Genomic DNA, 26,476 nt, shown 5'->3' on the forward strand with positions numbered 1-26,476 from the left:
ATAATAAAATTGTTTATGTGACAGATGCATAGTAATATAGCATGTATCTATTTTCTCTGGCACCCTCTTGAACTGGTTAGGACTGACTTCCCAAAAACTTAGGTGTCTGTTATTCTGATTTACAACCAAAGCAAGCATTTATATTGTGCTTAAAACTTCACAAAGCATATATCCATATACTATTGTTTTCAAAGCTAACATAACCTGACCGGAGATCATATAGGTTCACAAAAAAAAAGGAATCTGAACTCCCTGTCTAGACAAGACGGCACAGATCTGTTTTCCTCTGCTCCTCCTCACTAAGCACAATTATAAACCATGGAAATAATATAAGAGACAACCAGAGGAAAACTGAGAAAATGGTAAGAAGGCAGTGAACCAGTCTGGGACCAGAAGACAAGAAACAAAAGAGCTGCAGGGTGTTTTGAGTTCCCATACCCAAGAGAAGAAGGCAACCCAGACTGGCATTTCCCAACCACCAACTCACAACAAAAGGCAGACCAGAAAGTCACATTCTTCCCCCAAATTAAACTGGAGTACCTCTACAATATAAGGGAGAAATCCAACTGGAAGTCCAGCCAATAACAACGACCAGGGGAAGAAATTCTTCCTAACCCACTTGGCCTGAGACTGTTTTCTGCCCAGAGATAGAGACAAGTAGGCAAAACTGAGGAACCCAACCAGAGCAAGCAACTCAGTATGGGCCAAGCCTCTCCTCTCTCACCCAGAGACGGGAGGACAGAGAAGAATGGGGAGGATCTTACCACAATTCACTCCTTCCATCTTGCAATATCCAGAAGCCCAGCATGGGGAAAACCCTTTTGCTCCCCCAGGCAGCACCAACAAGGGCTGAATGGGAGCCCAACAGCATCAGATAAATTAAGGTGACCACAAAGACTCTGAAAATTAAATTGCCAATGGAAACACAGCTTACAAAAGTGGGCCCAAATCTTTATGCTAAATCTAAATAGGGTCTGCTAAAATTAAAATGTAAATAGGGCCCAGAGACTCCTAATAGATAAAACAGAAAAGACTCAAGAAGTAACAACACGAGTGAGGAAAGATCATCAACTAAGGCCAATGCAGATATGAATCAGACACTGGAATTATCTGACAAGGATTTTTAAAAACCATAATAAAAATGTGTCAGCAATCAATTATAAATATTCCCAAAACAAGTGAGAAAATGGAAAATCTCAGCAAAGACACAGAATTTATTAAAAAAAAAAAAGAAGAAGCAAAAAAAAAAATTATAGAGCTAAAAAAATACCGTAACAAAAATTTGAACTCACCAGATAAACTCAATACAAACATGAAGATGATAGGTAAGAGAATCACTGATCTTGAGGACAGAGAAACAGAATTCACCCAATGTGAACAAGAGAGAGAGACAAGAGGAAAAAAAATTAAGTCTGGGGCAACTGTAGACCAATAACAAAAGATCCAACGTTTATATCACTGGAGTCGCAGAAAGAAAGGGGAGGTGCTGAAAAGAGTATTTGAAAAAATGATTGCTTAAAACTGATCAAATGCGGCAAATATAAACTTACAGATCCAAAAAAACTGAGCAAACCCAAGACAGGATAAACACAAAGAAATTTACAACAAGATACACCATAATTAAATGTTCAAAATTAAAAACAAAGAAAAAACTGGGAAGGCAACACACAGAAACAACATACTACTTATAATGGAAAAACAATTCAAATGACACCAGATCTCTGAAATCAAAGAGGCCAAGAAAAGTGGCAACAGTATTTTTTGAATACTGCCAACCAAGAATTCTATATCCAATGAAATTATTCTTCAGGAATCATTAAACATCCATTTAACAATCCATTTAAACTGTGACAACAAACTACTACAGATTGGGTGGCTTATGCACAACAGAAACTTATTTCTCACAGTTCTGGATGCTACAAGTCCAAGATCAGGATGTCGGTATGGTTGGGTGAGGGCTCTCTTCTAGGTAACAGACTTGTCTTTGTACCCTCACAGGACAGAAAAGGGCAAGAGAGCTCCTCTCTGGCTTCTTTTGTAACAGCACCAATTCCATTCATGAGGGCTCCTCCCTCATGACCTTATCACCTCCCAAAGGCCCCAACTCCCAGCAGGATTTCAGCATATGAATTTTAGGGAAATACATTCAGACCACAGAAGAAACAAAGGGTCCATTTTTAAAAAGCATTCCCCAAAAAAGAAAAACTAAAATAATGTGTCACCAGCAGCCATACTTATAACACAGACTGGATGAAGAAAACATTCCAAACAGGAAGAAAAGAAATACAGGTATACACAACAGATTATCCTTTCCATTAGTTTTATAAATCATACTTGATGACTGAAACAAAAAGACAACACTATTTCATACCCAAGACAATTATGTTTAAAAGTTGAGAAGGTGGGGCGCCTGGGTGGCTCAGCCAGGTAAGTTGCCTGCCTTCAGCTCAGGTCAGGTTCCTGGGGTCCTGGGGCCAAGCCCCACGTCAGGCTCCCTGCTCAGTGAGGAGCCTGATTTTCTCTCCTCTCTCTGCTTCTCTCTCTCTCAAATCAATAAATAAAATCTTTTTTAAAAATTAAATAAAAAATAAATTAAGAAGGTCTAAAGGGTAAAATAGACGTGAAGTTAACACACTTTGGTTGAAGTTGTAAAATGTTGATACCAGCAGATCATTATAAATCATATATGCATATTGTAAAATAACTATAACAACCACTGTAAAATCTACACCAAAAGACTCAAAAACATTATAAACAGATCTCCTGCACATTATAAAAGATGGGAAGCTTAAAGAATGTTCCAGTAATCTGCAGGAAGGCAAGAAAAGAGAAGCAAAATCCAAGAATCAGAGAAAAGCAAAAACAAAAACCAGCAGACATAAGTGGTGACCAATCAATAATTACCTTAAATGCAAACAGCCTAAATAAACTAATCGAAAGACTGGCAGAGCAGATTCTTTTAAATGGCCCAACTGTATGTTCCTAGCAAGAAATCTGATAACATATGTTGAAAATAAAGGAATGAAAAAGCTGTAACAATACCTTTTTTTAGAAAAGCACAGTGGCTATATTAATAACACAATCAACCAACAGAATCTAACTGATACACAGTTGATCCTTGAACAACTCCCTCATATAGTCAAAAGTCCATTTATAACTTTTGACTCCCCCCAAACTTCACTACTAAAACCTAGTTGTTGACCAGAAGCCTTACCGATAATATAAACAATCCATCAACACACATTTTGTATATATTATATACTGCATTCTTATATACAATTAGAAGAAAATGTTAGAGAAAATCATAAGAAAAACATATTTAAGTACTGTACTGTAAAAAAACCCACATATAAGCGGACAAGTGCAATTCAAACCCATGTGGTTCAAATGTCAACTGTACATAGAATACTCCATCCAACGACAGCAGAACATACCCATGGAACTTTTCAAGCACCCATGGAATATTCACCAAGATACACCATATCCTGAGCCACAAAACGAACCTCAACAAATTTAAAAGAATTAAAATACAGAGTGCAGTCTGTGACCATAATGGACCTAAAGCAGTAATCAGTAACAGAATGACAACAGGGAACACACGGGAAGGGGGAAAAAAACACTTCTAAAAAGACCATGGGTCAAAGAGGAAATCTCAAAGAAAAATTTAACATATACAAATACATAAGAATGAATGAAAATAAAAACATGTCAAAAATCTGTGAGATGCACTGAAGCAGTAGTTAGAAGGAAATTTGTAACACTAAATGCTTACATTAGAAATGAAGAAAGGGGATGAGGGATTGTGGAGGGTAGGGAAGGAAAAAATGAAACAAGATGGAATCGGGAGGGAGACAAACCATAAGAGACTCTTGATCTCACAAAACAAACTGAGGATTGCTGGGAAGCGGGGTGGGGGGGGGGGGGTTTAGGGAGAGGGTGGTTGGGTTATGCACATTAGGGAGAGTATGTGCTATGGTGAGTGTTGTGAAATGTGTAAGCCTGATGATTCACAGACCCGTACCCCCGGGGCAAATAATACATTGTATGTTAATAAAAATAATTTAATAAAAAAAAAGAAATGAAGATCTCAAATCAATAACCTAACTACCACCACAAGAAACTTAAGAAAAACATGAACTCAAAGCAAGCAGTAGGTAGGACATAATAAAGAACAAAAATGAAAGCAACTGAAAACAGGAAAATGGAGAAAATCAATAAAGCAAATTTTTATGTCTCTAATATGACTAACCAATAGAAACGGAGAAGACACAAATCACCAAGATAAGGATTTTAAAAAGGTTATCAGTGGGCCTCTTGGGGGGCTCAGTCAGATGAGCATCCAATTCTTGGTTTCAGCTCAGGTCATGGCCTCAGGTCATGGGAACTGGGATGGGCCCCAAGCTGGGTGCAGAGCCAGCATAAGATTCTCTCTCCCTGGGGCGCCTGGGTGGCTCAGTGGGTTAAAGCCTCTGCCTTCGGCTCAGGTCATGATCCCAGGGTCCTGGGATCGAGCCCCGCATCAGGCTCTCTGCTCAGTGGGAAGCCTGCTTCCCCCCCCCCCCCCCCCCCCGCCTGCCTCTCGGCCTACTTGTGATCTCTGTCTGTCGAATAAATAAATAAAATCTTTAAAAAAAAAAAAATTCTCTCTCCCTTTCTCTCTCTAGCCCTCCCCAGCACCCCTCCCACCCCCCACCTCCCACACACATGCGTTTTTTTCACTTTTTCACTCTCTTTAAAAAAAAGAAATGGAAAATTGGTTTAACATTCAAAAATCAAGTAATATAAATAATATACCCTATCAACACGATAGAGGGCAAAATCTTTATTTTTTTTCTAGATCATCTCAGCAGATGGAGAAAAACATGACAAAATCCAACCCCTTAGCAATAGAAGGAATATAAGAAAATTTCAACCTGATAAAGGCCATCTACAAAAAAATCTAACATTGTACTGGATGGTGAAATATTGAATGCTTTCACCCTACAACCAGAAACAAGACAAAGCTGTCTACTCTTGCCTTGTTTTTTTTTTTTAAGACTTTATTTATTTGACAGAGAGAGCACAAGCGGGGGCAGGCAGCAAGCAGAGCAGGCAGAGGAAGAACCGGACTCCTCATTGCACAAGGAGCCAGATGTGGGACTCGATCCCAGGGCGCTGAGATCATGACCTCAGCCAAAGGCAGAAGCTTAACCGAATGTGCCACCCAGGCACCCTACCAGCAGTTCTTTTATTCAAACACTGTACTAGACAGTCTAACAAAAAATTGGGAAAATTGGGAGAGAAATTTAAATAAAAAGCATTCACAATGGAAAGGAAGCAATAAACTGAACAGATGACAGGATCTTACATACTAAAACTAAAGAATATACTTAAAAAAAAAAAAATGGGATCAGGGAGGGAGACAAACCATAACAGACTCTTAATCTCAAGAAACAAACTGAGGGTTGCTGGGGTGTGGGGGGAGGGACAGGGTGGTTGGGTTATGGACACTGGGGTACGTGCTATATTGAGTGCTGTGAAATGTGTAAGCCTGATGATTCACAGACCTGTACCCCTGGGGCAAAAATACATTATATGTTGAAATAATAAACATTATATGTTTAAAAAAAAAGAATATACTAAAAAAACTACAGTTACATTAATCAAGACAGTGGAGTAGTGACAGAGGGACAGACACATAGATCAATGCAAAAGAGAACACAAAACTAGACCAACATAAATATGCCCAAGAGATAATATAATTCAGTGAAAGAAAGATTGTCTGTCTTTCTAGTGCTGGAATACCTGGACATCCAAAGGCAAAAAAAAGTCTTGACCTAAACTTCACAACTTCATATAATAATTAACTCAAAGTGGATCATGAATTTAATGTAAACATAAAACTATAGAACTTTAGATGAAAACACAGGTGACATCCTTCAGGACCTAAAGAAAAGGGTTCCTAGATTTGGAACCAAAAACATGATCCATAAAAGAAATCAGACTTCAGGATGCCTGTGTGGCTCAGTCAGTTAAGCATCTGCCTTCAGCTCAGGTCATGATCCCAGTGTCTGGGGATCGAGCCCCACATCTAACTCCTTGCTCAGCAGGAAGCCTGCTTGTCCCTCTGCCTGAGACTCCCTGCTCCCTTCTCGCCCTGCTTGGGCATGCGTGCGTGTGAACCTGCCCTCTCTCTCTGTCAAATAAATAAATACAATCTTTTAAAAAAAATAAAAAAGAAAGTAACCAGACTTCATCAAAGTTAAAAACATTTCCCCCTGGGGCGCCTGGGTGGCTCAGTGGGTTAAAGCCTCTGCCTTCGGCTCAGGTCATGATCACAGGGTCCTGGGATCGAGTCCCACGTCTGGCACTCTGCTCAGCGGGGAGCCTGCTTTCCCCTCTCTCTCTGCCTGCCTCTCTGCCTGCTTGTGATCTCTGTCAAATAAATAAATAAAATCTTTAAAAAAAAAAAAAATTTCCCCTGTGCAAGAACTTGTGAAGAAGATGAAAAGATAAGCTGCAGACTAAGAAAATGTTTGTAAACCATGTATTGGACAAAGTCTTATATGTGGAATATATAAAGAACTCTCAAAACTTAACAGTAAAAAAAATACATATATTCTGATTAGAAAATGAGAAAAAGGCACAGACAGCAAGAAGTACATATGAAGATGTTCAATATCATTAGCCATTAGGGAAATGCAAATTAAAACTACAATAAGGTATCACTGCATACCTATTAGAATAGCTAAAGTAAAAAATAACAATAACAAACATTGGCAAGCATGAAGAACAAGTGGATCTCTCACACACAGCTGATGAGAATATACAACAGAATAGCCACCCGGAAAAACAGTTTGGAATGTTCTTATAAAATTAAACTTGCCCTTGCCATACAACCTAAAAGGCTCACTCCTGGGCATTCATCTCAATACACAACTGTATACAAAATTCTGTATGTGAATGTTCATAATCAACTTCTTTCTTAATAGCAAAACACAAAATACACCCAAAGTCCTTCAACACATGAGTTCTGATTCACTGAAATATGTATTAATATATCATTCTTGAAATGACAAATGTACAGAGATGGAAAATAAGACTGCAAGGAGACAGGGAGGACTTTTGGGTGGGATGCAAATATAAAGGAGCAGCAAGAGGGGTTTTCTTTGTGGTGAGGGAACAATTCAGTACCTTCACTGTGGTAGTTATATGAACTAATATATGGGAGAAAACTGCAAAGAACCATAACACACACAAATGAATTCATGTTAAACAAATGGTGCAAAGAAAATAAATGTGGCAGTTTAGTTAAGAGTAATGTACCAATGTCAATTCAATGTCAGTACGAGTAATGTACCAAGAGTAATGTACCAATGTCAATTTCCTGGCTTTATAAAATTTGTCACCATTTGGGAAGCTGGGTAAAGGATACACAAGACTGTACTAATTTTGCAACTTCTTGTGAATCTATAATTATTTCAAAATAAAATTTGTTAACAAATAATATGAAAGGGGAGAAACAGGGTAGAGGTATAGATAAAACAAGAATGGACATTAGTTGCTACTTGTTGAAGCTAAATCATAGTTATATGGAGAATCATAATACTATTTAATTATTTTTCCCCCATAATAAAAAGTTAATAAGAGGCGGCTGAGTGGGCTCAGTTCATGGTCATGACCCAAGGGTCCTGGGATTAAGCCCCACATCACATAGGGCTCCATGTGCAGAGGGGAGCCTGCTTCTCCCTCTCCCTCTGCCTGCAGCTGCCCCTGCTTGTGTTTGCGCTCCTCCTGTCAAATGAATAAATAAAATCTTAAAAAAAAAAAAGTTAATGAAAATATAAGGCCATATATCGTAATATTAACTGCAGCTTCTCCAGTTGACTTTTTCTTTGTTAATATGGATTTCAAATTATTTTCTATAAATTTTTTATTTAAAACAGTTTTTAAAGAAATATTTGCTCATACAATCCTCTGTCCCCTTTTGTTTTACTCACTTAAAAAATGTAACATTATGGGCACCTAGATGGCTCGGTGGGTTAAGCCTCTGTCTTCGACTCAGGTCATGATCTCAGGTCCTAGGATCCTCAGCTCGGCAGAGAACCTGCTTCCCCCTCTCTCTCTGCCTGCCTCTGCCTACTTGTGATCTCTCTCTCTCTATGTCAAATAAATAAATAAATAAATATTAATAATTCTCAGCTTTAAAAAAAAAGTAACACTACCAAAAAAAAAAATTTAAAGATAAAAAGAACCCTACTGATACTTCTTCCTGAAAATACACTGCTTAATTTGAAAATACCTCATCTAAATACCCAACTTGTATTTCATCCAATTAATTTCACCTGAAAGTTTCAGTATCCTTTTCTACAGTTAAACCAAAAGGATCTTGTTAGAACAGATTTACTATTAGCACAGTAACTCACCGTTATACTGATCAGTCATCACACAATTCAAGACACCCAAAGATGTTTTAACAGTTCCAGTTGGGTTTGCATTTGCAATGTAGCCTAATGTATTATAATTAACTTTGAATTGTTTTGTTTTAAAATCAAATGCAGTCTTTTAAAAATTTTCAAACACTTTTTTAAAAAGCAGATGCTGCCAAATTTACACAAGTTACAAAACCATGTTGGTGAATTCAACGAACACATGGGCATCTGAAAAAGTAACAATAATTCACTAAATACTGAAATTTTCACCACGCAGTTATTTTTTAATTACTTAAATGTATCTGTATACCAAGGAAAAATGACCAATGACTGAGGGAAAACAGTTTTCCCTCAGTACTGAAATTAATTTTAATTCAGTAAATTATAGTAGAAACAAGAGACCTGAGCTCTGCATTATCTGTGAGAACTTGCGTAAGTCACCATCTCTCTGAAACTCCATTTCCCCATCTACATACTAAGAGTTAAACTTGTTAATCCTGCAGCTCCAAAATCCCATGTACTGGTGATCTAAAATATACCTCATAACTTTTGACCCATGATCATTCTAATAACAACTTGGAAAAAGATTCATAACAATGTGACAGAGATTTCAATCACATTATAACTTTTATAGATTTAAATTATTTGGGAGAACGTTATTCTTGATAATATGAGGTTAGGGTTTCTCAACATCACATTACTGACATTTTGCACTGGATAATTCTTTGTTGTAGGGCTAGCATGTGCACTGTAGGAGGTTCAGGATCTACCCACTAGATACCAATAGAAGAATCCCCCAGCATGGCAACCAAAAAGGTCTTCAGACATTGCCAAAATCACCCCTAGTGGTGAACTATTGTATTAAATTTTAAATGTCCAGGTTCTTTGGAGATGGGAAAGAGGAAAAAGAAAAGACTATTTTTGCAACTCATATACTAAAAGAAAAAGTACTCTTTTCTTAAAGGCCTATACGGCCAAAACACATGTTAACCAAACATTGCTATATGTAGCTAATGCAGTAATAGTAATGATAAGTATAACAGTACAGAGAGAGCTGAGGAAAGCCTGCATGTATTCCATCTGTACTTAGTTCTAAGCATTTTCAATAAAAAGTGCCCAGGGTTTTTAAATCAGAGGTTAATGAAGTTAACATAATTCCTCTTCTCCTCTGCATTTGTGAGAAGGCTAAACAGTCTCAAGTTAACTGCTATTCTCCAGCCATGGAGAATATCCACATGAAAAACAGTTAATTACAATAAGCATCTATCTATTTGAATCAAGTGTAAATGTGCTACAAATGCCACGAAAAGTTAACACTGAGGAATATCCTCAAGTCCCTTTTGTATTCAAAGAAAGGCCAAGACCATGTGAAGAAACATTTAAATGTTGCAACAGAAAATTAAACGTTCACACATTCACTTTTTGGCTCTTTAATACTCACTACAAAATCAACTCAGCCATATTTTCCACCAAACAGAAAAATACCCAGTTTCCTTAGTCTATTCTTGGATAGGTCACCAGACTGGGAATAAGAGACCCAGAGTCTATTCCCAGTTGCAAAACAGACTGGTAATCTCAAACAAATTATTCACTCAGGTTAAGGTTCTGCACCCGTATCATGCTGACAATACTGAAAATCTGCCCAGAAACAAGCACGACAAACCCAGGACTTCCTCCTGCACCCAAAGGACAACTGCAAACATATTTTTAGATATATTAAATCTAAAAATCTGAATAGGATTTTATTTATAGCAACATTTAACATAGTTGAAATTTCAAAACTGTGTGGTGCCTTTACCATTGCCCCCTATAAAAGTAATGAGAAATGCTTTTTTAAAATCACGCCATGCCCAGTTTTTCAAAACTATATGCAAATGATAATTATGTAAAACAAAAACAAACCAAAAAAAAAGCTCTTTTTAATTCAAGTTCTTGGGAAGGGCTTTAACTTTTGCATTTCCTAACTCTAGCTTTTAGTCTAGTACACTTCAAGGAGTTCTTTCCTGACACCGTAAAATGTGCTCCAGAACGTCTGCAAAGCAAAAGTTTACCCCATAGCCTAATTACGGAGAGGCCTTAGGACAGTTCTCACCACTAAACATGCAGGCTTTACTAGCGCAACCAATATACGATCCTCGCGTTCATTTTTTGCTCTTATTTGTCTGGTAGACCAAATTACCCGTCTGACCTTACAGCACACCATAAGACGGTAAACAAAACCCGGTCCAAAAGAACATTTGAAAAAAGCAGGATTAGGAAAGAACGGGAGGGGGACTGTCAATTAATATTCGCCGGTCCCCGCTGACAGGTAGACACTTGTTGGCCGTGGACAAGCCACTCACAAAGTTTGCCATCTCGCCGCGAGCAGGGGCCCTGCCTGCGCCGCGGGCCTCGACCCGGAAGACCGGTGCTGGAGGCCCCGTCACGGGCCGAGGAACCCCGGCAGGCAAAGCCCCGGCTTCTCGGCGCTCCTCCGCCGCCTCCCTGCACAAGGGCGCACTCACGCACGCGCGCGCACTCACACACGTACACACACAACAAAAGGAAGCCCTGCGAGCCGCGTGCGGAGGTCCACTGAGGGCGCTCGGGAAGGGCGCTGGGGAAAGCCCCTCCTCCCGGCCCCCACCGCACTGCCCGCGCGGCCTGCTCACTTACTGGAGCGCCCTCGGAGAGGCCCGGGTGTCCGGACCGCCGCACCGACCGCCCGCCGGGGTGTGCTCTGCCGCGCTCGCGGGGGGCGGCGACGGCGGCGGCTCGGGGCCCACCGCCGCGCAGCCCCGCGCTGCTGCTCCGCCCACCGCCCGGCCGAGCGCCGGCGAAAGCCAGCCCGTGCGGCCGTCTGAGTCAGCCCCGAGCTCGCGTCTGCCGTGGCTTCTCAAGAAATCTCTTACGCTGATAACCCCACCACCACAAACCAAGGGACGTTTAATCCCCCTCCCTTACTGACCACTCATCAAAAGTAGTACCCAACACAACACTCCTCACGATAAAAAAATTTTTCTGTAACCTCTTCCTTAACCCTTTGGCTTACTGATTCTCCACACCTTAACTTACTCGTTTTAGTCTTCCTTTACCTTCCTGCTTCTACCCTAAGAGCTGTATTTCCCCCAAAAAATAATCTTCCCTAAACCATCTCTCCAATCTTGAAACTTACTTTTCTAGTACAAACATGCCTCCTTATAACTTCCTTCCATTACATCTCCCACTTACCTACTCAAAACCTCTCCACAAATTAACTTTTAGAATGTGTATCAGCTCCCACCAAATCAACTCACAACTTTCTGAAACTGCATTTTGCGTGTTCCCTCATTCACTCCAAAAGAACGCTCTCCAACTTAACACACAGATTTGCCCCAAACTGCCCTCAAATTTTGTGAACCAATTCCAGAGAGGCCATCACAGTCACTAAAAATATCCATTTCCCAAGCATACCCCCAATAACTTGACAAAGATCTTTCCAAAACATTCTCTACCAGTTCACCAGACTCACTCTTAAGACTACCATGCCCATTTCTCCAAAGACTCTAATTATAGAACTTAATGGAATTAACACAGTATGTCTATCATTAAATGTATCTACACACGCAGGTGTGCATGTGTTGACAAACGCACATATACAGGACCCTACAAAACATCAGGTTGTGTATTTCATTCTAATTCCCCCAGATACTGGCTCTTCTCAAATTTAAAAGGAAAACTCCTTGATGACAACCAAGATTTTCAGGCATCCAACCCCTATCTTGTGAAGTCACTTATCTGTTAAATTAATATAATTACCATTTAAAACTTTCTCTCTCCATTTCCACTACAATCAGACCCAACAGCTTCCATAAGATCCATTGTTCATCTACTGCACACAACCCACTCAAATAAGGCATGCCTGCGCCTCCTGAAAACAACGCTAGACCAAATCAGGCAGGCTACAGCAAAGATGTGAGATTGACAAAGTGACCTCCCTGGGCCCTCTCAGGCTTTTCAAAGCTCTGGGACTCCACAGGTCCATCATTATTAAATTTCGAGACTGACTAAATGCAGAAGTGGAGGGAGGGGGGAGTGGCGAATGACATGGGGTTAGATTCTGGAAGTAAAGCTGCATTTGGCAGAGACCACAGCAAGGCACTGATGGAGACTCTCAAAAACCAGTCAGGTAAGCACTGAGAGTCAAACCTGTGATAGTACAAGGGAAAAGCTGACAGACAACAAAGACTGACAAAATAAAATACTACTGCAAAACTGGAAAAACAAAAGTTTAAGAGCAAAGACAAAGCCAAAGAATAAAGGGCCTGGTCTAGATCTTAAATATCATCAATGGAAGATGATGATGGTTTCAAGCACTGAGATTTAAAAAAAAAAATCAAAACAGAACAAAATAGTTTATATTTAGTTTTTGAAACTGGCAATACAGCTCCTTTGGACACGTTTAATAAATGATAACTAAAACAAGACAGGAAAGCATATTTAGAACTGTGCATCTGGGACTTACCTCTATACAGGTAGTAAGTGAAATGAGAAAACACACCAGCCAGCCTCCTAAGAACACTAAGAAATATATGAGATAAAAGCCATGATAGAGAAAAAAGAAATAACTACAGAGGCCATTTTAGATCATCTCCTTCCTATCATCCATTCCATTCTTCCCACTTTTTACCTGAACCTCTTTATGTATATATATGTCACTGGTTTGTTGTTTTTCTTTTTTTTTTAATGTATACAAATTACCACTACATATTGATGTAGTTTTGAGGAACTCATGTAGGTCAGAAGATGTCGGTATCTCCATTATGTTATTTTTTTTCAATACTTATTGCATGATGCACCATTTTTATAAACATCATGGGTGGCAAGGACTGTCCTTATGTGCACAGAAAGGAATAGGCTCCTGGCATTAGTTACTTCCTAGATAGCATTATGTTTTCCCAGTATTTTCTCCGCTACAAGTTACTTAACTCTCCTCTTCTCCTTACTATTCAGGTCAACCCCAACCTCTTCATTCATTTCTGTTCCACGCTTTTACTAGCTTCTATCAGCTTATTAATGTTCTTCTGTCAACAAAATACCCTGTGTCTTTTGCCTTTCATATTAGTATACCCCTACCTTTTTCGTCCTTGCATATGAATGGCTAGGATTTTGCAAGTATAATTCATAAAGAACTTTAAAGAACAGGTAAACGTAACAAAATTGTTTATCTCCATCACACACCATAAATCAGATACTATCATCTCTTGCCTGGATTGTTGTGACTGCCCCTTCATCTTTTCTCAAGCTTGGCTCTTTTTGGACAGCCTATTTCTCTCATGACTTAGCTATCCATTCTCCTACTCCTTCAGCTTGCTAAAAGGACCAATTGCTTCTTGCTCCAAAGGGCCACTCCTATTACTAAAAAATCTCTTTGCAATTTACATACTCACTTAAACCATTCCATCTACAACATCCACCAAGTTCCAGAATACCGTCCCCTCTTCCTTCCCAAAGACTTCAATTCTACTTTGTACCACAGTCAGCCATTATTCTCGGTAACTTCAACAGTGATGCTGAAGTACTTTATACACCCTAACCTTCCTCAACTCCTAAATCCTTCAGCTGCACTTCAGCCACCCACACATATATAATGAAAATAGGTCACCAATTGGAAGTGCTGTACCATTAGGATTATAACTTCAGAGACCTCCTTTTTTCTTTTTTTTTTTTTTTAACAACTACTTTATAGTTCTATGCCTGCTCTTTACCTCCTTTTGGCTTCCCTAGTCTCCCTGCACAATTTAAATCTGTCCATCAGCCATTTAATATTGCCCTCTCCAGAATATCATGACCCTCCATTATATTTACCATACACCTCCCCAATGACAGACAATCTTCACCATCTGTTTTCTTCACACCCACACACTGGATGTTGAGTACCACCAGAAAGCTATGAAGTCTTCCACAACTGATTTATTCTAAATACAATTCTCTGTCTCATTGACTAACCCTAGTCATTTTCATATTTAAATCTTTAATCCCATCAAAAATCAATCGCTCCCATAAAATTCCTTCAAATCACACCTTCTCCACCTGTAATCAAATCCTCTTTACAGCTTCTAAAATGCTGTATCTTCATCCATCTGTTACTTCTTGCCTCCAGTTTTGGAAAAAGAGCTGTTCCTCCTTCTTAAAATAAACTTAATACAATTCCTACATTCAATGTTTCCATATTCTCCCAACCCACTCAGTCCTTTACTCCCATGCACTGTGCTCTCTGATCTGCTCTCCTGAAGACCAAAAAAAAAATCTTATGTACCAAATCCTATGACCTACCATCCAAGTCCTTATCCCCTCTTTGGCAATGACACTTGAACTACCACTGCAAGTTTATGTCACTGTACCACAGGATTCTACTGTGGTCTCTCTAGTTGCTGCTTCTATCTCCAACAAGTACTGGTCCTCTTCTTAGCCCAAATAGTGGGTATTTTCCCAAGTTCAGTCTTTCTCTAATTCTCTCCCCTTTGGCATTTCATCTTTTAACATTGCTTCTATATTTTCATTCCTCAGCTACACTCAGCTCCCAAAAACAATCTTTAAAACATCCCCCACTGCTACGATCTAATTTATTCCTTAGGAACTAGAATATATAATGATTTCTTTTCACCTATATTCTTCAATTATTGCTTCAATTAATACCTCAATTATCAGTCCAAATAATTTCATTGCCATTAGCACCCTTCCAAATCCAGAATTAGTAGCTTCAATTATCAACTCTAGGTACATATTCCCAAATCTCTGTTAGACCTCCTTCCTCAACTGAATTCAGTATTTCTAACTCTAGCTAAATAATTCCCCTTGCCTACTTCCACTGGTGCCCCACACACTGGTCATGTGTCTCAAAACCGAAGTATTCTTCCCCACCAAAAGAGTTCTGCTAACTGATCCAATAATTTTTATTAATGGCACTACCATTCTCAAGTTACCCAAGAAAAGCCCCAGAGTTTCCCTTTTTTCTCTTTTCCTCCAGTTTCCCAAAAGCCATTTGCCACCAAATCCCTCAATTCTTTCTTCTATATATCTGCTTTTTTTTATTCCCGTTACCACCACAGCAACTTAGGTTCTCAATATTTCACACTTTTGTTATAGCTTTCTGACTTGTCTCCTAATCACTAGGTTCTCTTCATTGCAAAAACAAAACATAACAAAAACAGGACACCACGTATGTATTCTTAAATCACCTCATTTCCCCACTCAAAACTCATCAGTGGTTCCCCACTACACACTGAGTCAAGTTAAAAGTCCTTAGACTCCCAAAAAACAGAAACTAGCCAATAGCCCAACAATCGTGAAATGAACAAATACACTGTGATATGTTCATAATGGAACCCCACAGAGAAGAATGAACTACTGCTATATGCATCACGGATGAATCTCACAGACATAGTGAGCATAAGAAACCGGACACAGATGTATGAGTCCACTAATAAGAAACTCAAAAACATAAAACTACTTTGCTGTAAGAGAGATCAGAATAGTACAGCTGACCCCTGAACAATGCAGAGGTTGCAGAGTCAACCTCTCCCCCCAGTGGTGGAAAATCAAGGTATAACTTTTGACTCCCAGAAACTTGACCAACAGGCTACTGTTGACCAGAAGGCTTACCAATTACAAACTGTAGATTAACATGTATTTTGTATGTCATATGTCATATATACTGCATTCTTACAATAAAGTAGGCTAGAGAAAGAAAAATGTTATTAAGAAAATCATAAAGAAAACACAGTACTATACCGTAATTATCAAAAAGAATTATACTTGTAAGTGGATCTGTGCAATTCACACCCATGTTGTTCAAGAGTCACTGTAATTACTTTTCTGTGAACAGGACATCAACTTGAAGGTGACAAATTAGGGAGTCTCCTGGCGTGCTGGAAACGTTGAACTGGATGGTGGTTACATAAAATGTCTACCTTCAAAAATTCACTGATCTGTGACCTTAGGATTTGAGCACTTTATGTATGTAAAGTCATATCTCAATCAATATTTAAAAACCCATTTAGTCTAGATTCTTAGATGTTTCCTCCACTGCACAGCCTTATTTCCCTCCATTCAAAATATGAACCCTAAATTTCAGCTAATCTAGACTACCAATCCCTAACCTAAACACATCCACAACTTTTCGGTCATTCATATCATACTCCCTCTTTTTGGAATACTAACCCTTACCATTTGCCTACTATAATCCTATTCATCCTTCAAGGCCTAAACTACACACCAACTTCTCTACAAAGTCGAATCTGCCATAGTACTTCTGTCATAGACAGATGCATACATATTTTTGTCCCTTGATAAACTCCTAAAAAAAAAATGAACTGTGTCATACATAAACATGTATCCTTCACACTGCCTACCATGAAACATTGCACACAGTAAGTATACAAAAATACTCCCTGAAGAAATGCTTGCAGTCCCTCAAAAGCACCCTTCAGGGACGCCTGGGTGGCTCAATAGGTTAAGCCTCTGCCTTCGGCTCAGGTCATGATCTCAGGGTCCTGGGATCAAGTCCCACATCGGGCTCTCTGCTCAGCGGGGAGCCTGCTTCCTCCTCTCTCTCTGCCTGCCTATCTGCCTACTTGGAATCTCTCTCTCTGTCAAATAAATAAATAAAATCTTTAAAAAAAAAAAACAAAGCACCCTTCAATCCCACCCCTCCTTCTCAAACCTATCCATTACTGTCTCTACTTGCAATTCATTCAATTTACATATTTAATCATTCAATAAAAAAATTGAGGACCTACTATCTGCAAGAAACTGCAACTACTTACCCTAATGTACCCCACTAAACTACCCCAACATGTATTCCAGTTTCAGTTGCTGCCTTTTGAATTTTACCACAGCTCTAAATTTCCAGTCATCCTCCCCTCATCTTGCCATCCAATCGCATTCTACCCCCTCATTTGTAATCCTGCTATCAATCCAATTCAAGTCCTTAAGTTTCTCCAGTAGCATCCTAACTGGGTCTGTCACACCCCAATCTTACTCTACCACCACAATGGTGCCAATCTACTCTGTACAGTATAGCTATCATCAGATTAAGATATTTAATATACAGACCTTTATTCCTTCTCTACTCAAAAAAGTTGAGTAACTACATATTATGATGTGTGAACATACTTCAATCCTATGTTAACATACTTTAATCCTCAAATCCTCACCTCAGACCTTGCCAGAAGGTATAATAATTACCAATTTCTTTTTTTTTTTTTTTAGATTTTATTTATTTACTTGTCAGAGAGAGAGTGAGAGAGCACAAGCAGGGAGAAGCGGGCTCCCTGGTTGATCAAGGAGCCCAATTCAGGGCTTGATCCCAGGACCCCGGGATCATGATCTGAGCCTAAGGCAGAGGTTTAACTGGCTGAGACACCCACATATCCCAATAAATTATCAATTTCTTTCTTTTAAGAGTTTATATATTTGACAGAGAGAGACAGCCCGAGAGAGGGAACACATATGTTGTGGGGACTGAGGAGGTGAGAGAAGGAGAAGCAGGCTTCCCGCCCAACAGGGAGCCTGATGCAGGGCTCAATCCCAGGACCCTGGGATCATGCCCTGAGCCGAAGGCAGACTCTTAACAAACTGAGCCACCCAGGCGCCTCGATAATTATCAATTTCTTGAAGAGAAAATAAAGAGTCTCAGAAAGGAAGCAATTGTAAAACGAAGGGCCAAAACTAAAACCCAGCTTCTGGGCCATCTATTTTCCACCCAATCCCACTGACTCTTCCTACCCTTTATCATATTATGCCCTATTCATGAATTCTCTGTGTACCAAACTACAAGCTGTGATCAATTATTTAGTTAGTCATGAAATCAGTTTGTGAGTGACAGCCATCTTTTTTGGCCAAAAGAGAATGGAAAATGTATGAATGCATCCAACATAGTAAGGGATATGGCTACTGAAGCATTTTGTTTTATACTTACACACAAACATTCAAATATGCATATAGTAGCTGAAGACATGACATGTATTTCTTACTGTGGATCACAGTAAAAAAAAAAAAAATTTAAACACTAACTCACTATTCCCCACATGTCTTTGGCTTCTCACCTTCTAGTCTTTGCTTTTGCTAATCCCTCAGATTGGAAGGCTCTCTTTCCAGTAATTCCTACCAGTCAGAATCCTAACCATCCCTTCAAAGACTAGCGAAAAAGCCACTTGTATGCCATTAAAAATGTAGTCCCAGGTCTCCCTCTAGTCAAATGTTTTTCCCTAACTTTTAACTTCAGTAACATTCTGTTTTTCTTAAGATATGCTGATCATAGTGTAGTTATTTGTGCACAAGTCCAGCTTCACTACAAGAATATAAATCCCAAAGGATTTATTCCTAACTACATCTAACAATGCTTTTACATACAACAAATGTTCATTATCTGTTGACTAAACTCACGCCATCATTTTCTGAAAACTGCTATAAATCCACATCATAAACCATTTCTACTACATTCTAAACTTTGATTTACTATTATCCTTCAAATTGTCTTACTATCTTCCTCCCCAAAATAACCATTTCAAATAATCCTTTAAACTTTCAATCTTTTCTTGCTTTCTGCTAAACATAACCTATCATGTATCAATAATCTTTTTCTTCTTTCAGAATCATACTTTCTGTGGGATAACACCTTTCCTTCTCCATCTGGTTACCTTCCACTTTATTCCTAGTTCTCTAGCATTCATAATAATAGATCTTATATTCTTTAAACAGATTTTTCTTTCATTTTCTCTTTAACTAGACTTCCTTAAATATTTCAATTCATATTACGGTATACATATCTGTCAGCCCCAATAAATCCTTTGCAGAAAAAAAGGCAGGTTATGAATAAACTGAAACAATTAGAGCTTCTAAATTATCTGATACTTTCATTCATTCATTTATTCAACAAGCATGTGTCTACTAGACATATGCCCTCAATTCTCTGACTATTCCATTCTGTAATTCAGAAAGCAGCTTTGAGAAAAGCAAGCAGGAAAATGCCAGGATAGCAGAGCCAAGTTGACTCATGCTCTTCACTCACAGAGACCAAGTAATTTGTGGGGTACAGGCTCATAAAAGGAAAAACTAAAAGTTACACTAGACATAGATGGAAACAGACCCCCCCCCCCCTTGTTCCAGGAGCTCAGAATCTACCCAGCAAAGGAGAATTTGAAGAACAAACCAGTAGGAGTAGCTAAAATGAAATAGGCAGAAAGCATTCAGACAAAAATAGATCCAGACTCTAGGTTCATTTTAGGGCTGCAAGAGAAATTTGGAGCACTTTAGTTCCTCTCCTGAGATCCCTAAAGAATCCTTTCAAATATCTAGCTGAAGTATGGTACACTTAAATCCTTTCCCCTAACCTTAGCCAATATTCATTTCTCCACTCCTGAACTCCTACAGCATTTACTGTCCATAGAACTCATTTGGGATCTTAATCATAAATGGTCTTGTTTACAGTAATTTAAGTGTTTGTTAACAAATATACCTAGAATTTATTTACATATTAAAATAAGTGAGGTCCTAGGGGCACCTAGGTGGCTCTGTTGATTAAAATCAGTGAGGCCCTCTTTAAAATAGTTACCTTGGGAGGCTACTGCTCACCCATTTATTCACTGCATCCATCCATCCATCTGATGCACTTAACCGACACTTACCTAGTGTTCAACTACATACAAGTGAAGCTACCATCATTGTTCAAGATATTTCCAACTTCATCACAGGGAGTGTTTTCCAAAGTCAGTTAATAAGTCAACCAAGAAAGCCATTCCTATTTCTGTGACTAAGTGAATTTAAACCAAAACTATTCTTTATTCACTCTACTTGCTCTTGTCGGATCTGACGGATCTTCAGCATTTCTAAAAATCAAATCTTTCAAACTAAAAAGCTTTGTCACCAATAAGACTATTCAGAATAACATTATGCCTTGTACTATTTGCAACTGCCATCCTGAAGGGACTATGAACTCTGAGAATGGGGACCGCTTTTAAACCACCTTTACAACCTAGTCCCACCAAAGCAGACAATAGGTACTTAGTAAATAGAAAAATTGTACAGAATGTGCTGGAGGCTCAGAAGGGAATTCAGAAAAGGTGATCCAAAAAAGTTCTGATTGCTACTACTGAAAATGACTACCAAAATACAAAAATTCTCATTTGGAGGTAATATTTTTGATACCTGTTTTCCAAAACCAACTTTCTGAAATCCTACACTGTTACTAAATTACTTCATAAATGTCCTTCTCCTTCTAAAAAAATATAAATACTATAAATTCCTTGAGGGAATAAATTTCACCTAACACTTTTTTACTATCATGCCAAAAATGAATTAAATCAGACCGATTCTTAAAACAGCTAAAAATCTCTAAGCAGTCATTTAGGTAAGAAAATCCAAATTAAACCAGCCACCAACTCCAAATCCAGACTTAAAATTTACTCAGATTTGGGCACCTAGTTGGCTCAGTCAGTTAAGAGTCCAACTCTTGATTTCGGCTCTAGTCATGATCTCAGGGTTATGAGATCGAGCCCCACATGAGGCCTGCTTAAGATTATCTCTCCCCCTCTCCCTCTGTCCCTCCTCCCCCACACCCCTTTCCCTGCTCATGCTCTAAAATAATAACAATAACAATAATAATAATAATAATAATATACTCAATTTAAACTAGCCTCAGATTAGAAGAGAACCTTTGGTCCCACCGCTTCAATGCTTTAGCAAGACTGTTCCAATCCCATTCTAATGCATTCTGTCTTCTTCCCTTAAATCCAAAGGCTTCACCAGTCAGATACCCCTTCTGTCCACCACTCTCTCTCAAACACACACACACACACACACACACACACAATTTTTGTCTACAAACTCCCATGGTACTCAGCAATTTGACACAGTCCCACTATTATCACTGACAGCGAACACTACTTTCTATCAGTCATTCAACAGGTATTTATTAAACACTTAAAAATCAAACTGTTTAGAGTTCCCCAGAGATTAAGGAAAAGTCTTGACTGCAGAGTAGGCTCCAGTCAAGCCATCCTTTGCAAAACAAAGAGAGAATAATTCCCATAAGCAAATACAAGATTTAGCAGTATATAATCTGCATGTGAATGCTGTTCTTATTCAAAGTAAAGATTCTCAAGAGGTGAAGTTACTTAAACAAGACTTCTGAAAAAGGGAGCAAGTTCTTTCTATTCTCCCCATCTGTCTACTGACTTAGCGATGTTAAATCTCATACCAAAATTTCAAAAACCAGTATTTTACAAATCAATCCTAATATATGGTCAGCATACTTTTTTCTACCACATTCCCAGGATATTAGTGACTTAAATATGCAAATTTCCTTGTAACTACCACAAATCTGTCTCACCATTGCAAATTCTCTTCAGCCTCCTACAAATTTATCACCACCTCCATCATACCCTCACCTTCATCTTCTTCCCCCTTTCATCACAATTCCCTATCCCTCCTTCCCTCCACAAAAAAGAAACATATTGTCCACAACAATTCATTCCTTCCTAATAACTCTTGTAAGAATTGCTACAGAAGCCTGGAAAGAACAGTCAAGGGTCCTTTTTACTCCATTCCCAGATTCCCCACTCTAAAACTCTCCAGAAGACTGTCAAAGAACACCGCACAATTGACCTGGTAACTAATTCCAAGATGAACAACTATCATCGCCGAGCAACTCCTCCTCTCTAACTAGCAACCCTTATGCTGCAAAGATGTTTCCCACAACCTAGTGTTTCTCACAGGTCCATCCATTAAACTTCCATTTACCTTCTCACCCAGTCTAATTCCAGTCTAATTCTAAATGCTTTCTCTTTAAGAATATTAAAGATATAAAGACAGCTAATAAAAAACCTAAAATAATAACTACCAAACGTTTGAAAGGAGGAGAACGGGGATAATGCCAGGGACACAAATCCTTTCCATTCATAATAGTCTTCCGACTCCTTCATAATGTCATTTTAATCAATCAAGAAATAACAGTACATGTATATTAGTTGCAGACCTGAAGAAAAGCATGATAAGAACTACAAAACTTAATGCTTACAGTAGTGGCCTCTGGAAAGTGGGACTGCAATGGACAGGTGAGACAGGGGCTACTGCTTTTCACTAGAAGCTCCCTCAGGACAATTTTACTTTTTAATTATGCACGTGTTCTTTCATACAATTTTAAAGGGAAGAAAAATAATGACTTACTATATTTAAGTCCATTAAACCTACAGAAATTAAGTGATAATATAGTGCAGGTGAGAGTAAGGAAAACAGACTCTCTCATTCTGTGATAACAATAAAAACAGGTACATCCTACTATGTAACATACTGAAGCCATTGAAAAGAAAGAGTAAATCTAAGTGCACTGACATAAAAGTTTTCCAAATTAAAAAAAAAAAATCCTGGATTATTTCCATTAAAAATTTTTAATAAAAGTCCCTCTCATATCTAATGCCAAATTCTCATCCTCCTTTAGATATATTTGCTAAAGAAATGAATGACTGAATTTTCCCATCCCTCTCCCAAATTTCTTTCCGTCTTCCCCACTAATCCTTCCACCCTCTACTTCCATAAAAAGATTATTTATACTACCCTCTCCTCAGTTAAATTATATTACAATGTAATGTGTACATTGTAATATTCTTTCTTAATAATAAAAAGTGAGTAATTTTCAGGTAAATCTTAAGAGTACGGTTCTAGCCTGCATTTCCCTCTTGAAAATCTTGTCTGGTGGGAGCTCAGCAAATCCAACAGGCCTTGGTTCATTTCCTGATATGGAAATGCTAATATTCCCTCTAACCTGGCTCTAGAATCATCCAGTCTCTTCAGGTTCCCCTAGACCTCAAGACAACCAACCAGTCCTGACCTCCTTGCAACCTAAGACCAAAACAGATATTCTCAATCCTCCATTCTGCAGGCCCACATTTTGCAGGCTGATGCATTTTCTTCAATACCACAATGCCTCAGTGAGAGTATACATTCAGGAACCATGAATAGCAAAAGATCTCCCACCAGCTCCAGAGTTAGGAACCAATCCCATCAGACTAATTTGGGCTCCAAATGGAGCCTCCAAAGAAAGGCCACCATGCACCGACTCCCCCCACCATTAATTATAACCCCGTGTACTGCAACCCAGGGTTAATAATATGGCATCAGTTCTCCTGGACCAGATAAGCTGGGCAGTGGAGAAGAAAACCGCCAAGTCAAGTAATTTCCATTCCAGCATTAGTGTTCACCCGGCCTCTACTAAATGACAATACTTCAAATTTGCTAAAGCCTAAACTCATGGCTCAGGGGATCCCGGTAGGTCAGGCGTTTTCTTACCGTCTGTTTCAGAAATTCTCATATTCAATAGTGCAGGTCTAAAACGTCTCAGACCCAAACTACGGACTAAGGTCTAATTCTCAGTGACCCCAACCACTGCGGGACCGCACTTACCAGATGTCATCTACAGAAGAGCCCAAACAGGTTCAGAACTAGGCCATCCTGGCCCATCTGGAATAACTCTTTAGTCCTTGGGCCAACATTTATTAATTCTACTACATCTGTCTATTCTATCATGCATTCTCTTCATAGTCTCTAGAATTTAGCACTTCCTCTGGCTTCAAACGCGATCCTTTCTATTCGCGGAAACTCCTTGTGTCCCTTCTTTCCTTTCCTTAGAAACGCTTCAGTTCTTTCCATAACGAAATACCTAATGTATCTGCACAATGAACGCCCCCCGGACTCCTCAAGGCTCCTCCACGGCCACCCTCTGCATTCCTCCACCTACCCGGCATCTTTCCCTCCGGCCTCTGTCTCCCTGCACACACTCCCACTACGTTTCCCGCAAGGATTCCCTTTTCTCCAACCCCTGCCCTTCCCTTCTCCCAAAGAACACACTCCGGCAGCAATAGTAACTGAGGCCTGCGGTGCATAAAGCACTGCACCAGGCACGACGGACGGAGAACTGGTGTCTCCCTAGCCTTTTCACACCCACACCCAGCACCCTCCGGCCTCCCCCTGCAAACCTCCCACCTCCTTCCCTACCTCTGACACCCGCCTCAGGCCTCGGAGGCCGCCTTCTCGCCTCCGCCACCCCCGTCATTATCCTTTCTCAACCCCCAACCCACCATCCGCGCCCTGCTTCCTCCCGTTCCCCCAGCCAGCTCTGCGCTTCCCTCGGCCTCGGCCGCTCCCCTGGCTCCCCCCAGCCTCGCCACGGCTCACTCCCCGCGGGGTCAGGCCGTTACCGCCGCGCGCTCCCCCCGCGCGCCGCACCCCCTCCCCCGCCCTCCCCCGGGCCCGGGCCTGCCAGGCCCAGCGCTTTACCGCGGGCGGGCGCCGAGTCGCGCGGTCACTGACTGCAAGCGGCGGCAGCTCCAACCTTTCTAGGGGCCTTGAGAGGAGGGGAAGGGGGGGAGGGGAGAGAACTTTTGCTGTGGCCGCTTCGGCAACAGCTCCCACCCCTGCGCCTTTCTCCTCTTCCTCCCCCTCCTCCTCCTCCTCTTCCTCCTTCTCTTCCTCCTCCCAGAGCAGTCGAGACGCAGACATGCCGCGGCTAGAGCGCCGCCGCGGTCGCCGCCACTGCCGGCGCGGTGCATTGTGGGAAGCCTCGCTCAAGGGAAGCGCTCCGCGGCGCCTGCCCTCCCTGGCCGGGGGACCAGGCTGGGAAGACGCGGCGTGGCTTCCATTCCGGCGCCTGCGTGTCACTGGCCCAGCGTGGCCGGGGAAGCTGGCCCCGAGCCCCGGTTCCCCCCGGGGTAGGCATGGGGGAAAGCAATTCGGGAAATACGGGCCCTGAGGAAGTCTCTTCGACAGGGGGTCCAGCCTTCAGCAGTAACCAGTGCCTAGCGCCCTGAGAAGTGGATGACTCGGGGGTCGGGTGCGTTTCAGGCCCGGGGAAAAGGAAGGGGCGGGGACCTAGGTGAAGGACCGGTCTACCAGAATCTCCTGGCTTTTTCGTTTCTCGTCTCTTATCTGCCCTCTCTCCCACTACCTCCAGTCGTTGACCTCTATTACCCCAAATGCCGTCTCTTCCGGAAGCAGCCCTCCTGGGCTTTTGAAACCAGCAAACCTTGTTAGTGTCTGCAAACTGAGAAGCAGGATGTGAGTCTAAAGAAAGACTCTGTTGCTGGACCCTGTTGCTCAAGGTCTTACAGATATCTCCCTTTCGCTTCACCTGGGGCCCAAACCTACCTCTTTATGGTAAAGACTTAGGAATGATCTATATACATCAGAGCTAGAATCACCATGGAGGCCCTTTAAGTGACCTTAGCCAAATGGTGACCTCTTTTTAAGGGTGCCTTCATTCAACTGACATTTATAAGGTGCCTTGAGGTGCCCATACTGTGATGGTTTACAATTACTCATCCTTGTGTCCCCACCCTAGCACAAGGTCAGCCATGTAACGTAAAAGATGCTCAGTGAATGTTGAGTGATAAGCGTCAGAAACTTACCATGGGATGAAACACCATCATGATTTCTTAATAGTCTGAAGATTTATTTAGCATCTCTCTGCAATACTTAAACATAACGTCGAGGGGAGAGGGAAAGGAAAGACGTTAGTGTCTGTGTAACCATTTCTGGAGTTCTCCTTCCCTTGTCCACGCCCACCTTCCCACCCCTTGCCAACTGAATGTTCATTTGAATAGTGCTTTCTGGCAAAACTCCAAACTCTGGCATTATGCACTTGTGATGGCACTGAATTAGATAAGTGTCTGCAAGGTTAATGTTCCCCCAGGCATTAACCTTAGTAAATCGTTATGTGTGTTTAGAAATAGCTAAGGCCCAGAGGTTTAGCTTAATTTAGACACAGGTAACTAAGAAGAGCATGGATAAGCCACAGTTCCACAATCAACTCACCATGTGCCTTCTCCAGTAGAAAATATACATTTTAATAAGATGACAGTGCATAATCTGAATGCTAATTGCAACAAAACCGTAATACAAGGTAGAGCAAGAGACAGTTATCTGGAGGACAGCCTTCTGGCAACTTCTAGCTTCTGCAATGACATCAAACTTAAATGTTAAAATATAAAACACCTCTGGCAGCAAAGAAACAGTCTCTGAATTTACATAATAGGAAAACTAATAATTGAAAA

General features: G+C 40.4%; 1 protein-coding gene across 4 annotated transcripts in view; it reads right to left on the reverse strand.

Annotated features, from left to right (window-relative positions):
- ZNF148 (zinc finger protein 148) overlaps nucleotides 1-24,936 on the reverse strand; it is a 123,795-nt gene extending 98,859 nt beyond the window's left edge. For 3 of the 4 annotated variants that reach the window (XM_046002082.1, XM_046002083.1, XM_046002084.1), the window contains exon 1: nucleotides 24,705-24,936. The gene's annotated coding sequence lies outside the window, so the exon portion shown is untranslated. Of the gene's footprint in view, nucleotides 1-23,831; nucleotides 24,234-24,704 lie in introns of those variants that run through there. The other variant, XM_046002085.1, reaches the window with a different exon arrangement.
- Nucleotides 24,937-26,476: the final 1,540 nt, after the last annotated feature.

This window comes from Meles meles, chromosome 4 (assembly GCF_922984935.1).
Source record: "Meles meles chromosome 4, mMelMel3.1 paternal haplotype, whole genome shotgun sequence".
Taxonomy (NCBI): domain Eukaryota; kingdom Metazoa; phylum Chordata; class Mammalia; order Carnivora; family Mustelidae; genus Meles; species Meles meles.